Genomic DNA, 18,333 nt, shown 5'->3' on the forward strand with positions numbered 1-18,333 from the left:
GAAAATGCTACCATTCCCATCAGAGTAAACCGGCATTTCAAGGTTCTTGGGATTTTTCAACCTCAAAGAAAAATGAAATATTCTGCATGAGGCTGAAGGAACTAGATACATTTCTAAATCAAGTGACTGAACCTAAACAAGTAATAACAACTGAAAGAATAATTGTTGCTGATTTTCCCAATGCCCTTGTTTCATAGCCTTCTGCTTTAACCACTTGCTCTATTTATTCCAAGGAAACAATATGCTACCCAGCAGATTTCTAAAATGGTGCAGCCTAGAGGGAATGGCACTATGCACTTTTCTTGCTTGTTTGACTTGGCTCTCGAAGCCATCTATCAATGTAGAGTGTTTCTTTGAGAGCTGGGGTCATAGTAATGATGGAATACTATGGAGACAATGGCAGGGTTTCCCCACATTTGGGTCTCTGGCTGTATTTGGGCTGCAATTCCCATCATCCCTGGCTACCAGGACCAGTGATGGGAATTGTAGTCCAAAACAGCTGGAGGCCCAGGTATGGGGAACCCTGCAGCTACATTTAAGCATTGCAATGCTACCCCTTCAGATCAATAGGTCTTAATTTTTTTTACATGGCTATGAATATATCCAATTGGTGCCTTTGCACAAACAGAAGGACTTTTGATCCGAGTAAGACTTGATCTGAGTAAGACATATGCCGCTTTTTAAAGATGTTAAGACATATGCTGTTTTTAATCAAGGTCTTTGCTGATACCTTACAAGCATTTGTTAATAAACCGTAGAACCATATGTGATCCCTATAAATAAGCCCATAATTTACCATCACTATCACAGGTGTTCAGCAAAGCAGATAGTGGGCAATCTAAGGGGGGGGGGGACCATAAATAACTGGCCATTTTAGGAAGAAAAAGAACTTGTACAAATATTCCCCTAATCTTCTGAGCGGCTGATGTAAAAAATGGACCTTTATAAAGTGACACACTTCATATTCCAATTTGAATGGAAATGATGAACATGGGCAGATACCGCACGATCGGATTTACAAATGAAGATACAGCTTGACTGCAGAATTTCAGACCTTTATTGTATGTGGTATTCTTAGCATCATAGCGTTGGAAGGGCCTATAATTAGGAAGTGGGGGGGGGGGAGGCAAATGTCCAAAGATGAAATGGACCTGATGCAGATTATCACATAAACAGCAAAGTTGGAAGTTATGCAAATTGTTGCCTGTCTCTTTAAGAGGTCTGTAATAGAAACTCCCCTCTCTGGGTTTGGTTCTCTCCACAGCTGAGTGGGAACGATATGGAGTCTTTTCTTTGTGGAGCAAGCCCACAGCTTCTGTGCTGGGTGGTTAATCCGTTGTTCACAAATAAATGCAACTATTGAAGATCTCCTGACCCCTCCTGCTTCCTGGTGTTAAGACAGAGGTGTCTCAAGGTCTTCTTGCACAGTAAGTACTGTTCCCAGACTCATGGGATACTATGTAAAAAGTTCTTGGGGAAAATTAATTGTGGTATCAATTACAGCCGTTTTCCTGAAGGAATTTTGTGACTTTGTAGCTAGGCCACCAGTAGAGCTTAGGTAGGCTTGCCATATGTCCGGACATAGCTGGTATTTGGCCCTCATTGTGGTAGCCCATGTCTGAAGTGTGGATATTGGTGAATTTCATTAAAAATAGCTCAACAACTTTTTTTGCGTGTGGGGGAAGATTTTGCAACAACTTTTTTTGTGGGGGGAGCTCAACCACTTTGCCCCCCTCCATAAAGCTCAGCAACTTTGTCATATATATATAATTTTTATTAAATTGTCTGTTTTACAATTTAAATACTCATTTTATGTTCTTAAGATATCAATGACTCCCCTTCTTCTCTTTCCATGGCTCATTTTACATATTCTAAATCCCTGCATATTCTACAAAAACTATGGTATACCATTCAGTATTCCATTATTGCATCCATCAAAACTTATTTACACTGTTGAATTTATCTTAAAGCTCAGCAACTTGGGGGTTAGGGAAAGCTCAGTACATTTGTACCCTCCAAGAAAAGAACTCAGCAACTTTTGTGTCCAAAAGTTTACGTTTTGAAATACAGCAACCCTAGCTTAAGGAAATCTCCTGATATTCCGATTCCAGTTTAAAAGAGACTAGTCCTTATGACCAGAGAGAACCAAAGACCTGTTATTGCCTGAGGCAAAAAACAAGATGGCCCCTTTCCCCACTCTGTGTATAGAAGCCTGTGAGAACAATGGGTTTGGCATCCTCCGCCCCACTTGAGGCAGCTGGCTAGTTTAGGGAGGCTGGGACAGGTAGTATCTGAAACATAGCTCTGTCCTCAAACAGAGTTAGGAGGTCAAGGCAGCTGCCATCCAACACCTCCTGCCGCCTCATTTTGCCTGCTTACGATTTAAGGAAACGGTGGCATTTGAGAAACAGGCTTGGGCACCTCAGGCTGTGACTGGGGCGGAATCTAGACACATATCAAAAACGCTGTAAAAATGCATTTTGAAAAATATATTGAATTTGCCATGAGCTCACCATCGCTATCTAGTGTCACATTTGTGTAATGCACTTCAATGTTGCATTTGCAGCTGTACAGCTGAGTCTTTGGATTACAGTGGTACCTCGGGTTACATACGCTTCAGGTTACAGACTCCGCTAACCCAGAAATAGTACCTCGGGTTAAGAACTTTGCTTCAGGATGAGAACAAAAATCTCGCGGCAGCAGCAGGAGGCCCCATTAGCTAAAGTGGTGCTTCAGGTTAAGAACGGACCTCTGGAATGAATTAAGTACGTAACCAGAGGTACCACTGTACTGTCTGTCCAGGTGTTCACAGAAGGAGCCAAAAGTGCACATTGAGATTAAAGTGCCATTGAGCTGTGGGAACACGGACCTCTCTCCCCGTTCCTCTTTAATTTATCTCGGGAACCTCTTAGTTTGTGCTCCCAGAGAGCATCCCTGATATTATAGGGCCAGATTTGGAATGCATAAGCCGTAAACTCCAGCATTCTGCAGATGATGCCTAAATATGCCTAGATGCTTCTAAACTGGTAAGCTTTTAAAATCAATTCTCCAGATACATTGTGAATTGGGGCTAATCTGAAATATGCTACTGGGAAATCCTACCTCAGTCTTTTTCATGGATTTCACCTACAACCTAAGATGATAGCTGAGAACGGCTATTTGAAGAGAATATTTTGGTTGACTGCTGCCTAGACAAAACCACCGTAGGCACAGGAAGTGGAAAATCATATTATGGCACATTATTATGCTTGTTTACTCAGAAGTACAACCTACTGTGTTCAAAGGGGCTTCTTCATAAGTGTGAATAGGATTGCAGCCTTAGTGAAGTAAGGAGGGAAGTCAGTGTCATTCAAATGAACACTCTCCCTTGGTTCTTAGGGGTTTATCTGTTTACGTTTTTCAATCAGATATACCAAACTAGGTAGGATTTGCATTTTATGGAATGCAGAACAGCTGTTGTTCTTTACCAAGGTTGAATTTAGCAGAGTCTCATCCTGAATATAAAAGCTCCCAAAGCATTCGTACCTCAAACTTGGCAGTGGGAACATCCCAGATACTGTGCTATTCTAACCAGGTGGTGTGAACTAGAGTCCAAATGCATTGTGGCAATGGCAGACTTTGGGCTGTCGAGTTTCAGTGGCGCCCTATGCAACGCCAACATTCAGAACTCCCTGCCTCTTATGCGCCATTCTATGACATTGTTGTGGCTTCCCCTGTGGCATCCTCTCAGCTTGGCACATGTTGCGAGCAAACTGGTCGTGCTCCCCAAATGCGCCTCTGATTCCTTACTATTTAAGGAGGTCAAAAAAGAAAAAGAAAAAACTGGCTCAGCCAGGGCGTTCATGTAATTTATCAAATGCTGTCAGGTGGCAAACACCGTTCTATGTTATCTATTAATATTTTACATGCCAATTATTCAAAGCTGGCTTTGGGTTGCGTGTCGAGGTCCCCAATCCACCCCCCAAATAACTCACAACAGACACGTAATTTTTGTTTAAGATTTTTGGCATGATTTTGGCCACAACTTTATTAAAATACAAACCGTGAGTGGTTGTTTAGGCATTGGTTAAGACTATCTGTTCCCCCGCCTGGGGACAGAACTGACTTCCGGGCACCACCGAAAGACAGTGCGGGGGAAAGCAAGTCGGGGAGGAATTGGAGCTGAGACACAGACCCTCAACTCTCACCCGCCTGCTCCCCGAAGGCTTGCCGGCCCTAGTCCCATTCCAGGGATTGGACGAAAAGATGGCAAGCCCCAGGATTCCTTTAACAGAATTCCCTTTCCGCAGCAACCATGGAGGGGCAGGCACAGCCTATCCTAACCCCTCCTCCACCAATTTATAACCAATGCCTAACCACAACCTTACAAGTTGTGACGATTTGCTACGCATTAGGCAAAAACCACCCAGCCAGCCAATTTGCCAGGTGGAAAAATTCCTACCAGGCCCCTGCTCAAAGGCAGACGACCCCATGACAGGCAATAGCAAGGTCAACGCAACAACCCCTTACTCTAGGGCGGGTGGGCGGGTGATCCGTTGCACGCAGCAAAAGAAAAAGTACAAGGCTGCGTGCAGAGTATTTAAACCTTTTACCCCTCCCACCAAAATTGCAACATAACTTTTACCCCAGCAACCCAGTGAACCAATCACTGCCCCAGGCCATCTTTAGAGACCCTGCCTGGTAACAGAGGGGTGGCTCAGCAGACCCCACCGCAACACGTGCTCTCCCTGAAGGAGAACACGCTTTATCAGATGTGCTCAGGGGTGCCAACTTGATAAGCTCTGCCCCGCAGAATTGATCACATGACATGGCACACACACAACATTTGAATGACTGCCCATTATTATTTTTGGAGGGGCAAACCCCTCAAATACTTTATTGTGAGGCTGAAGGGACCTCTGCCCCTATGAGGTCACTCCTATGAATGTGCTATAACAGTGGTTTTTGAACATTTCCCAAGGAACCTTCAATTCTCTTGAAGCGCATCAATGGTCCCTCAGTGGTGAGATCAGTGATGATGAGGCTTCCCTGAAAGGCAGCTTGCCACAGCTGACCTTCCTCTGCAATGTATAGCCCCAGTAAAATGTTGGGTGCATTTAGGAATAGGGAGGGAAATTTGGTTCAATTTGCATATAAAAGCTAGCCTACATCATTCACACCCTGAAATGGCATACCTAGTGGTTGCTAACCTTTTTGGGTCCAAGGGCACACTGAGCATCTTGAGAAGGTCGCGAGGGCACCATCACAAAATGGCTTCCACCAGTGGTGCAGCTGAAAACAAAATGGCTGCCACCTTCCAAAGAGCAAAATAGGATGGAAACATAAAATGGTTCAAAAAGGGATTCAATTTATTCAAAATAAGAAATCTGTATTGTCATTTTGTTTTGGGAGAAGAAGCAGAACTTACACAGAGACTTTTCGCAATTAAAGGGACAACAATAAAACATAATAAATCAGGAAATGGGGAAAGGAAAACTAGGACATAACAAAAACATGCAATGTAGCTTTGCATAGTGATTGTAAATAGAACATATAGGGAGAAGAATAAAAAGTAGGTTAATCTTCTACAAAACCTCTTCACATAGTAGCCTGGGAAATTGGAGGTTTGGTGGAAAACAGTTCAAAACACTTACTTTTCTTTTCTGGGCTACATTAGGTCATGTTTGTTACATTGTCTGTTGCTGTTGTGCTGCTATAGATTAGAGCCATAAAATTAAAGAGAACTGATTCCAGGAATAATTCTGAGTGCATGCACGGTCACAAATGAAAAGACACAATGCTGGCTGGCAAATATTTTTCCCTATCTTTGAAAAGTAGAAAAGAATTTAAAAACGCAAGGGAAAGGCACAGAAAATACATTTTAAAAACTTAATACTTTTAAAAAAAAAAGTCATTCAAGCAGTAGTTGAAAAATACTTGCCCAGTCTAATGTGATGTTTGAGGCTGAATGCCATCTACAAGGTTCTCAAAATTTGTGGCATATGAGGAAATATGTGTTCTCCCTTCTCTAAGCAACCTAGAACCTCTGAAAATGGGTCCCCATAGCAGGAACAGATGGGTTCCTAAAACTGAAATTGACAGATTCACCCACCCGTAGGCTTAATGTACTTATGAGGCAGCGCATCTGAAAGTTATGTGGACCAGAAATTGACTGATACATCCATCTCTGGCCTAGGTCCTAGCTACCATATTTCTTTCCTTCCTTCCTTCCTTCCTTCCTTACCTGCCACTGTTTTTAACAAATGACCATTCTGCTTCATGGCAGAAATGCTGTGAAAGACTATACTGTTCAATGATTTGAAGACATTTCTGAAATAGCTCATTGAACTCTCCAGCATAAACACTGAATGTGTGGGCAGGTGGGGTTTGGGTTTTTTTAAAAAAGCAAAAGCACCCTGTTAGCTTGCTAAAGTGCAATGCTGATCTTCAAAGTCACATCTCGCAGTGCAGCCTTAAGCTTCTGAGTTAATAGATTTGTAGCAGAACCCCACTGCAGTTGATCCAATGCAAAGCCCGCTTCTGATTATCGAGAGTGCTTTATTTCCCTTCGAAACATGAATGAATGTGTTAGAAGCCTCGTTTTTCACATGTGACTTCAATGCAAAGGGACATCTGATCACCCCATTCAATCTGAAAAGCGCCATCTGTTCAGAGAGAGGTGACGAAAGGATGCTTTTAGTGACGGCTAATGCACAAATTATTTGCAAACAAAAAGCAAACAGAATTAGGATAATTCAGGGGTAAAAAAAAAGCAAACAAAATGGAAGGGTTCACCTTCAGGCATCCTCTAAAAAGAAGCCAAAGCTCTGTGGGGGAAAAGTTTGAAATAATTTTGAAAGTTAGGAAATAACCTTTTCATTGCAACAACCGTCTTCATTTCAAACTCTGCATCTGTGCAACCACAGGCAGTCAGGAGGAGTCAAAAGCAGCAAAAAAATAAGTACAGTGGTACCCTGGTTCTCAAACTTAATCCGTTCTGGAAGTCTGTTCCGAAACCAAAGCGTTCCAAAACCAAGGCATGTTTTCCTATAGAAAGTAATCCAAACCCATTAATCCATTCCAGACTTTTAAAAACAACCCCTAAACAGCAATTTAGCATTAATTTTACTATCTGAGACCTTTGGTCCATAAAATGAAAGCAATAATGAATGTACTGTACTATAAAATAAATAAGACAGTATTGTAGATAATAAAAATGAAAAGTTGATTTTTTTTCTTCCCTTATTAATGATAGTCATTAATCCATTTCTGCATTCACACAATCAATCAATCAGTCAATCAATCAGTAACTGAACTGGGGTCCACACAGTCACAAAAACAAATTAACTGAAAAAGCCACAAAAATGCAAAATAAAAAGCAGAAACAAAAGCACCAAACTTAATCCATTCCGGAAGTCCATTTGACTTCTGAAACGTTCAAAAACCAAGGCTCCAAGAATCGGCTTCCAAAAATCAGTCAAAAACCAGAACACTTACTTCTGGGTTTTTGGAGTTTGAGAACCAAAGCGTTTGAGAACCAAGGTATCACTGTACTGGTAGTTGAACCACCCCGAAGAGCTTTGATTTCCCAGGCTTCCTGGTGCCTGGGATGCTGCTGTAGCCGCATCTGAGCAGGATCGGACCCTGGTAATATGCCGCCCTGTGCGAGGCAATTTGACTCCCTCCCCCCAGCCCTCACAGCGACGGCTTAAGGTGGGCTTTGGGGATGAGGTCCTAGAGCCCTCCTTCCTCCTTCCCCAAGACCAGCAAGTGCTTGCCCAACTTTGAGAAGGAGGCAGGAGGACTCTAAGACCCATTGGAGCGTCTCACCTGCTTCCTGAAGCTGGGCAAATGCCTACTAGGCTTCGAGAAGGGGCCCTCCTCAGCTGCTCACCTGGTGCAGCCGTACCGCTTGCAATGCCCCAATGATCTGAGGCACCAGGGGTTGGAGCTTCACAAAGAGGCTTCCAGGAAGATCTGCCCCATCATTGCTATTGCCCAGCTCCTGCTCCATGCCACTGCTACCATTAAGTTTCTTTTGGCGGGGGGAATTGGGGCATAATCTAGGGGCTTGCAGGGGTCTGAGAGGAGATATTTGACTCTGCCCCACAGGTTCTGAATTTGTAACTGAGTGGGAGGTAGCAGCGTGGAATTGAGAAATCCCTTGTCCAATGCAGGTTGAGTGGACTGGAAGCCTGAACGACCCTCTTGGCCACCTTTCCTGCTAGCCTGCTAGCTTATGCCTTCACACACACACACACACACACACACAGTGGTACCTTGGGTTAAATACTTAATTCATTCTGGAGGTCCGTACTTAACCTGAAACTGTTCTTAAGCACCATTTTAGCTAATGGGGCCTCCTGCTGCTGCCCCGCTGCCGGAGCACAATTTCTGTTCTTATCCTGAAGCAAAGTTCTTAACCTGAAGCACTATTTCTAGGTTAGCAGAGTGTGTAACCTGAAGTGTATGCAACCCGAGGTACCACTGTATATATTTATATCCTGCATCCTCTGATGTTTACCTGTGTTGTGCCCACTGAGCTGAATGAAATTGTTTCATATTGGCCGTCTGCAGCTTTGAGTGTCGCTCTGCCTGGTTTTTTTCGGTATGAGTTTTCATCGCTGAATTATGAATGAATCAACATCTGCTAAAAAAAAAAAAGTGTGGGGAGGAAAATAAGCAAACAAACCCAAGGCAGGATGAAAGATGAGACCGAATTTATCTGATGTGCATACACCATTAAGCGGGAGGAAAGAAACAATTTATTGATTTGACTCCTTGCCGCATCATTTTTATGGCTCTTTGGGTTGGCTTTGCACAAGGTATTCATATGATGTCACGTAATGCGGATCCAATTTACAGTGAAAACAGTCCAAACTGATTGTCTGCTCTTTTGTTTATTTCAATACAATAACCCGCACATTTGTATGCGGTTAAGTGAACACAGCAATCAAGATTACAGCGATCTTCTTTGTAAAGCTTGAAAGGATTGGTGCTTCGGGAGAGATGTATCTGAGTGTCATGAACTTGGTGAATATTATCTCTACAAGCCTCATATCTGTTCAGGCTTATAACCAACTCCAAAATGGTGTATCATTTGTAACTCTCTTACCCATTTTCCAGTTCCTTCTCCTTGTATTCTCTCTCCCCCCCCCCCCCGCATTTTAATGAGTGGGGGGAGGCTCATCTGTTGGTACATTTTTTGTTTCGTTTATACAGTGGTACCTCAGGTTAAGTACTTAATTCGTTCCGGAGGTCCGTACTTAACCTGAAACTGTTCTTAACCTGAAGCACCACTTTAGCTAATGGGGCCTCCCACTGCCACTGCGCCACTGCTTCACAATTTCTGTTCTCATCCTGAAGCAAAGTTCTTAACCTGAGGTACTATTTCTGGGTTAGCAGAGTCTGTAACCTGAAGCATATGTAACCTGAAGCGTATGTAACCCAAGGTACCACTGTGTCCTGTATTTTTATGTTGTGAACCATCCTGAGATCTATGGATGAAGGGTGGTATACAAATTTAATTAATTTAATTAGTTAATTACTTAAAGGGTTTCGCTTAAAAGGTTTTGGAAACAGAATCCAATTCAAATGAAACTATGGCTGTCCTAGGCACTGGGGGTTAAAATGACCCTGACATAAACATTCTTGGCGGCTTTATGGTGTTGCAGAAGTTAAGATAAGGAGGCCCTGTTCTCACCCACAAGTGCCTGATCCTGTCACGTGATTGAATATCCAGTTCTCTGTACAAGCAGGATAGATGAGAATTCTGTCTGTACCCCATTTCTCCTCTAGATGTCCATAAGTTAAATGCCTCATCATGTAACCCCTGTGGACTCTTTAGCACCTCAGTAAGAACCTCACTACATAAAGGGCACACACATGACACAGACGAACAACAACAAAGATTGAGAGGTGGAGTTGCAACATCTGAGAAGGGAGCCAAAGGTGCCCACAGAGACCGAGAAGGGGTTGATCAAGCCATCTTTCTTCTCTCATTCACACTATTTGACCTATTATTTTGAAGGTACCCCTAGCTCAGATTTTCTCTCTCCCGAGCCTCAAGGAGGTTAGATTGGTCTCAACTAGGGCCAGGACCTTTTCAGCACTGGCCCCGACTTGGTGGAATGCTCTGTCACAAGAGACCAGTGCCCTGTGGGATTTGATATTTTTCTGCAGGGCCTGCAAGATAGAGCTGTTCTGCCTGGCCTTTGGCTTGGACTCACTCTGACCCCTTATATGGGATTTAGTATATAAATTTCTCCTTGGCTTTTTTGCTGGCCCATGTAAGACCAGCATGGATAGCTGTTGGGTGAATATCTGATGTTTCCTCCCTTTATGGTCTTGATTTAAGGACTACTACTAAAATGAGGCTGCATTTTAAGTCGTATTTTAAGCTATATTTTAATTAACTGTTTTTTCCCCCTATTACGTTTTATTGTAATTTATATTTAGTGTTAGCTGCCCTGAGCCCAGCCGTGGCTGGGGAGGGCAGGGTATAAATTATATTTATTATTATTATTTATTTATTTGGGTTAACCATTGACAAATCTTCAGCCTTGCTCATGGTCAGTTTGCAGAGCATGAATGGATAAGCTGTGCCCTTCCAGATGTTTATGAATTCCAGCTTCCATCTGCTCCAGCCAACATGACCAATGGTCCAACAGCAAGTTAGGATTTTGGAGCAAAGCACAGACTGTTTAGTAGGCACGTCCCCAGACATTAAGTGAGTGCTTCCTTCACCAGCAAGTATTGCTGGGTGTTTTTCTGTTTGCGAGATTGCTAGAGATGGAGGAAGGCTCCGTTTTAAAAGGATTTATACACAGAATTTGCTGGTTCTGACCTGACTGAACTTTGTCTACATCAGGCTGCCACTTGCTTGAATGCCTGATTATGTCTGAACTGCTCGTGCATTGCATGTTTTTTTAAAAAGATCAACTAATTATGTGCAGAATTTTATGCAGTGTGTGTGATATGAATCAAACCACATTCAGTACTTTATTTCTGCAGCATCATACATATAGTTAAATGTGCTTGTTACTTTAGGAATCCTGGAGTGTGTATGTGTAGCATATATCTTTCATTCTAATAAAAACGTAAGAATGTCATCGCACAGCTCCCATTGGAGGATTTCTATACCATATCACAATCATGGATTTGCATAAAGTCAGAGTGGATATTCTGATCATTTCTATTTTTAGCCTAGTATTTTTATTTATTTTATTTATTAAATAAGAGGAGCAGAGCTCCTGCCCCCCCCCCCGGCTGTGTGCATGGCCCATCCCCAAGTGTATATAATATTATAACTATAACAACAAGTACAAAAATAAAATATTTTTTTAGTTGAATTATTTAAAAAACAACTTGCTTTTTGTTAAGACCAAGGAATGAGATGGGAGTTTAAAAATATATCTGTGACTAAGCACAGCATTGAGGTTTTCAGGAAATTGTATCTGTATTTAGGGCAGACCAGGGCTGTGCTTTCAGCCGAGTGTTTAGGATTATAGTGGATACATAAAACCAGGAAAGTGGGTGTACTTTTTGCAATGATGGTGCAACAGGTGGAATTTGGGGTTTGAACCCCTCCTGAGCCTGGCTGTTCATTGGGTTGCTTCAGACAAGTCACTTCCTCAGCCTAATCTGAGGGAAATCGGTACTATAACTTGTACATCCATAACCTGCTAACATAACAAATAGCAGTAACTGACAAATTTTGTTTTTATTGCTGCTTAGTAACTACAACAAATTTTTATAATCGTTTATTTGTCCACTTCCATAGAAAACTAATTAATGTATAATTTGCTAAACCAAGCACTGTTGATTTTTAATTAGCCATGGCCTTTTTCATCACTACTCTCTTTCCATGTGTTGGTTTTTCTTCCCTCTAGTGGCTGACCCCAAAGTATAAGCAATTTTGCAAGTGTTCATCATAAGGACAGCCATTGGGTTTGTTATCCACATTGCCAGTGCTCCACCTGATCGGAAGTATAGGATAGTATTTTGGTGGCCGGATCACTAGATGGGGCTATAAACTACATCATAATCTCAATGTATGTCATCAGAACTCATATTACATGGCATAATTGTTGAGGATTACAAGCAAATTCCCAGGCAACAAATTATCCACCTTTTGTGCTTACAGATAAGAGCTGTAAAATCAGCGCAGATTATCCACTCCCCTAAAATTGGGGGCAGATTTTTGTGGAACGTTTGGCTTTCCAGACAAATTCCACTCAAAACTGAAGGAGAGGGGCCTGTGTATGTGTGGCAGAATGTACTAATTCTGCTGCATCCCTGTTTGTCTAACAGTCATCCTTGGCTTATCAAGTGCTCTGAACTCTAATTATTGATTAGGGTTGCATTTGTTGTACGAGGAGCAAGGAACAAGTTCTCTATGTAGTTGTACCAGCCAATGGTGTTGCCTGAAAGATTAGAGGACCTGGTTATAGTGTTATCTGCCACCCCTATCTCCTAGTGGTGTGAAATATCAGGGGTTTCAGGCACTTACCCAGGGTTTGTGTTTTCTTCAGAAATTAGGCACAATGGAGATTGTGGTGTCTTTAGGATATATGATTTTACACACATATATACAACCTGCACCTAGATGGAGAGATTGCAGAGCACATCCTATGAAGCTCTGGCTTCCCCCTTTCAGGTAGCATTGGATTCAAAGGACAGCAAAAAAGCATCTTCTTTGTCTCTGAGAGCCAATGTGGTGTAGTGGTTAAGAGCGGTAGACTCATAATCTGGTGAACCGGGTTCGATTCCCCGCTCCTCCACCTGAAGCTGCTGGGTGACCTTGGGCTAGTCACACTTCTCTGAAGTCTCTTAGCCTCACTCACCTCACAGAGTGTTTGTTGTGGGGGAGGAAGGAAAAGGAGATTGTTAGCCATTTTGAGACTCCTTAGGGTAGTGATAAAGCGGGATATCAAATCCAAACTCCTCCTCCTCCTCCTCCTCCTCCTCTTCCTCCTCTTCGATCCAGCCTGTCATCCTCAGCTCACATGGAGTTCTGCACCTTCTTTTTGCAGCTAACCAACTCCAAGGACCTCCTGTTGGCCTACGTCATTCAAAGTTGAAACCCTAAGCCTGGCCTTTGCCTCTGCCCAATAGCACCCAGCAAACACCCTTGCCTGGCAGTCTTGCCCTCTGATGGTTTCCTTGATGGGCCATCACCAGCCTTGGTACATGGAGGGCAAATCTATACTGGTTGGTTATAACATTTAAAATGTGTTATAAAAATGCGGCACCAGAGGGTGCTGTAGAGCAGCGATCTGTCAGCAATGGAAAATTGCCTTGAGAGCTATATATTACATTTCTTTTACAACGTCCTAACAGATCAGTGTAGATCCACCCCAGTTAGCTGTGTCAAGCTGGCTTGGCTCATTAGCATAACTAAATCCAGGGGGCTTCTGTGTTTAGTAAAGCTTAATCAAACCTTGATTAATTTTAACTTTTACTACATCTAGGAATTATGGGGGGGGGATCTGACACTCCAGAATTTAGGAGAATCTGCCCCCCCCAACCCATAATAGAACTAGATCATCATTTCCATCAGAAATTGCCCCTCCCAAAAAAACCACTCTGGAGCTTCATAACTGAGAAGGAAATTTAAATATAGATTTATCCCATCCAAATCCAACCAAACATTCAAACCACTACCCCACACTGGCTGACTGGGTATGGTATTGATAGCCATAGAATCAGCATTTCATCTCTAGGGAGTGGACTTGCTTTCCAGAGTCAAAGTTGTCTAGTGATTTCAGAGAAGAGAGTACGAGGGATGTGTGTTATATATGATCCATCTGGTTCAGTATTGTCTACCGTCAATAGCAGTGGCTCTCCATGGCTTCAGGCAGGATCCTTCCTAGTTGGTGGAAAGTATCATACTAGATTCACAAACAGGGTCACATTATGGTGCTGGTTAACAGCAATACATCTCACCTTTCCCTCCCTTTCTGATACATAAATCATTAAGGGGCACCAGACACAGTGGAGTTAAAAATATTTCAATGTGTGTTGGGGTGACTATAGCTAGAAATGAGAGTAACAGCACAATCCTATGCATGTATATTCAGAAGAAATCCCATTGAATTAAATGGGACTTACTCCTATCCAGGCATCACAGGACTGCAGCTTAGGTGCCATTCTTAACAACCTCCTGTTCTTAACAAAACTAATGATTAAGGTTGATTGATCTGCTCACACAAAACCTTGTTAATTCATGTTTGTGGGAGAAATCCACCCAATGAAATTGCACATGGCAACATGTCCCATTAAACTCAATGAAACCAATGTCTGAGTCAGAGTTGTTTGAAGTTGGCACTTGTGATAGGGGAAAGAAGAAGAACACCGAAGAGGGTTATTTTAGGATTCTTATGCTCTTTCCACCATTATTCCGAGGGGATCATTCCCCTGTAGAGTTCTCCATTGTTTGCTATAACAAAACTATGAAAATTTACTTGTTCTCTTCGTAGCAGAGATTAGATTACATAATACGAGAACGAGGAGACAGATAGCCTGCAGGTATTTATTAGTCAAAAGAAGACTGATAACATTATGTAAGGATAGGCCATATTATGAAAATGAAATCCCTGAAGTGATGTACATTTATTGAAAAGGGAAGAACTGAAAAGACATCTTTTGTATATATGTGCATTGAACTATTCCACTTTCTTGCTCACCCTCTCCTCTTAGGAGAAACTTCATTAGATATTATGGGAGAGAAAGTAGATGAATAAATGAGCAAATTAAGTTAATTTGAATATGCAGAAGGTAGTAAAAATTAAGGAACCGCAGAAAGAGGGGAAAAGAAGTCAAGTTTTGAAATGTTAAAATGATTGTGTGTGTATGTGTGTGTGTGTGTGTGTGTAATGGGAGAGACGCCTGTCCCTTCTCATCCTGTCTTGCTACCCTTGCCTAAGGTTCTCTTCAAATTCAGTATAATATAGCATAATATTTATACTCTGTCCTTCCAAAAGCTTTGCCCTAGATCAGCAGTGGCTCCTCTCCCATAAATGTTTAGTGGCTCCATTGACTCACCATGTCACAGGATTGGAGGAAGTAGCTCCTGCTCCGGGTCCTTTTCCAAGTTAAGTGGCTAGGAGCTTAATTTTTTAATTTTTTTACTTTTTTAATTTTAAAGGTATTCAAAATGTTTTCAGTAAAAAAAATAAATTCATTTTTAAAATTTATTTTTTATTTTTTATTTTGTAATTTTTTATTTTAAAGGTATTTAAAATGTTTTCAGTAAAAAACATATACGACCATTTATACCCCACTTTTCCACAATATGCCATTTTAAAGTCCCTGAAATTATGATAAAGGATAATAAGTTAATAAATAAATCAGGTGTGAGAGCTCCCCAGAATGAACTATATGGACAATACAGATACACACAAACAAGCAGGTTTTCAAGTGGAGGAAGGGGCCATTTGAACTGTTGTCCTGTGCCAACCCTGAACAGGAAATAATTTAAAATGTGAGTACATTGCCACATTACAATTTAATTCTGTTCCCTGAACCTTGAGATGCCAATATAAATATGAGTACATTCGGTGGGAAATCAATACGTTTCAATTAGAATAGCATTGCCTTTCAAAATAAGCAACAGATCTGTGAATGTGATACAATATTCAGTTACCTGGTAGCACTGATGGTTATTCTAACATGAAATAACAACAAAGGGTATTACAAAGGCATAATACTTGATGTTTCTGAACAGCTTGAAGAGAAAGGGCATGATCCAATCAAGTTTATGTACTTGAAGGCTAAAAAAGAATAATCTGCATTTAGCAGAATGATACTGACTCATCGCAGTTTTCCTAGGTCCCGTCTCCATGTATAATTTACATTATTCCTAGCTTGTCCACTGAAATCAGTGAGACCTAACCTTGAATGGATCATACCCAAATAGCTTGTGGGATAGATTATATTGAAGGTAGTTTTATATTTTGCAGTAATGCCCCCCCACTTGGATGTTTATTTTAATGCTGTTGATTTAGTTAATGATACACACAATGTGTTATGATTTTAAGTAGTGTGTTTTTTAAAAATTACATTGAGAAGGTTTCAACTTTTTGAGAACAACTGGATATGGGGTGTTCCTGAGAAAGCTACAACTTCTGGGGTTTTCTGGGGAAGAAGGGTAGATTGCTAAACGACTCTGGGAATGTAGTTCTGTGAAGAGAATAGGGGTCTGTCTATCATCTGTCAGTACCTTTAACAAACTAGGGTTGTGGGCCCAGGTGGCATGAGGTAGCAAGCAGCCAGGGGCTAACCAGGGAAGATAAAATAATCAGAAGACAACCACTTTGGGATAATACAGGCCACCACATTATTTATTACAGATGAAAGCAAATCTTGGCGTAGGCGTTGTGTATTTATCCAGAATCACCCAACCTGACTGCTGGTTGATTTGGAGAAGGGTTAATCTTGGGTTAACCCAGTGTGGTGTAGTGGTTAAGAGCGGTAGTCTCGTAATCTGGGGAACCGGGTTCGCGTTTCCGCTCCTCCACCTACAGCTGCTGGGTGACCTTGGGCCAGTCACACTTCTTTGAAATCTCCCAGCCCCACTCACCTCACAGAGTGTTTGTTTTGGGGGACGAAGGGAAAGGAGAATGTTAGCCGCTTTGAGACTCCTTAAAGGCAGTGAAAGGCGGGATATCAAATCCAAACTCTTCTTCTCTTCTTAAGGATCACCCCGTGGCATACATAAAAGCGGGGTGACTTCTAAGATCACTGTTGTGGACTATTACTCTAACCCGTCAGCCCCCACCTGGGCATAAAGATGGAAGCACCTCCCCCTGGAACCCTTTAACGGGATACCCCTATCCCTTGGAGTGGGTGGTGAGAGTCCCACTCACCCCCCTGATCCACCTTGACTAGGTATACAACCCAGTGCCTTATCTGCCCAATCTGTGACAATTGCTATGAGGAAGGCAAAACCCCCAGACTGGCCCAATTTGCCTGGAGGACAAATTCCTCCCTAATCCCAAATAAATTTAGTTTACTAATTAATTAATAAATTAGTAAATTTAGTTTACTAATTTATTAATGGCCTTCCACATTAGTGTCAAGGTGATTTACAAAATAACAAAAAAACAAATAGCATTGTATTCTTTTAAAAAGAGATTTACAAACAACAAGAAGAAGAAGAGTTTGGATTTGATATCCCGCCTTTCACTCCCTTTAAGGAGTCTCAAAGCGGCTAACATTCTCCTTTCCCTTCCTCCCCCACAACAAACACTCTGTGAGGTGAGTGGGGCTGAGAGACTTCAAAGAAGTGTGAGTGGCCCAAGGTCACCCAGCAGCTGCATGTGGAGGAGCGGAAACACGAACCTGGTTCCCCAGATTACAAGACTACCGCTCTCAACCACTACACCACACTGGCTCCTCGCCAACAACAGGGAATAAGCACCCTTTCACTCAACTGGAAAAGCTTGTTGAATCAAAAAGGTCTTCAATCATTTCTAGAAAGCACAAAAATAGTGGGTACCCACTGTATCTCATGCAGGGATGTATGATGTTCGTAGTTTGGGCAACAAATTAACATTTAAGTGTTGAAAGCAACATCTTTGTTAACCAAACTAAATGATGTCAAAACTGTTCTCATTCAAATAGGTTTTAAAAAGTGGGTTTTCAAAACCCTCTAGGACATTATAACCATTTTGCATTATAAAATACCATGTTTCATGTATTCCCAATTGCTGCTTTAGGTCAGTATATCATACCAAATGGAAAAGGATTCACTTTGTTCTTTAGAGACACTTGTGCTTTCCTCTAGTGACTCCTTTCCATTTATATTGATGAATGAATCCAAAATCTAATTGTTACTCATTGATTGAACCAACTGCGCAAGCTGCTAGTTGTGAACAAGCTGATAACAATATTGCACAGCATAGATTCTCATCCACAAATGAACTAAAAATATCCAGATTGTTTAATCTTAGTATATTAGCACTTATTAGGCCCCATCAGCAACAGTTGGTCATTAACATCTGGATTCTGAAAGTCTGTAACAATATGTCTCTGCGAAACACTAGCACAAAAATCACAGCTTTTGTTTCTATTGTGATTCAAGTAAAATTCACAGTGCTGATCCTCACCTCTGAGGTCCTAAATAGCTTGGCTGCAATATGGTAAGAAATCAGCACCAAGGAAGTACCTGTGCAGTAATGTAGGTGTGTTTAGATATTGTGGACAAGGTGGCCAGGAGAGTTGTTGTAATTTATATAAGGCCTTTCATTTCGAGAAGAAGCACCATAGTGGTTCACAGACAAATAAAAGCCAACAGCAATATAACAAAAATAAAAAACATAGCTACCAATTAAAAATAAATAAATAAACTTA

The 18,333-nt window shown here is 41.7% G+C and overlaps 1 protein-coding gene across 1 annotated transcript in view; it reads left to right on the top strand.

Moving 5' to 3' along the window:
• Positions 1-1,301: 1,301 nt before the first annotated feature.
• Positions 1,302-18,333, top strand: part of LOC310677312 (uncharacterized protein) — a 62,399-nt gene continuing 45,367 nt past the window's right edge. Inside the window, exon 1 of the transcript XR_014511052.1 lies at positions 1,302-1,427. The gene's annotated coding sequence lies outside the window, so the exon portion shown is untranslated. The remainder of the gene's footprint in view (positions 1,428-18,333) is intronic.

This window comes from Podarcis tiliguerta (assembly GCF_965153285.1).
Source record: "Podarcis tiliguerta genome assembly, chromosome: 5".
In the NCBI taxonomy this organism is placed as follows: Eukaryota; Metazoa; Chordata; class Lepidosauria; order Squamata; family Lacertidae; genus Podarcis; species Podarcis tiliguerta.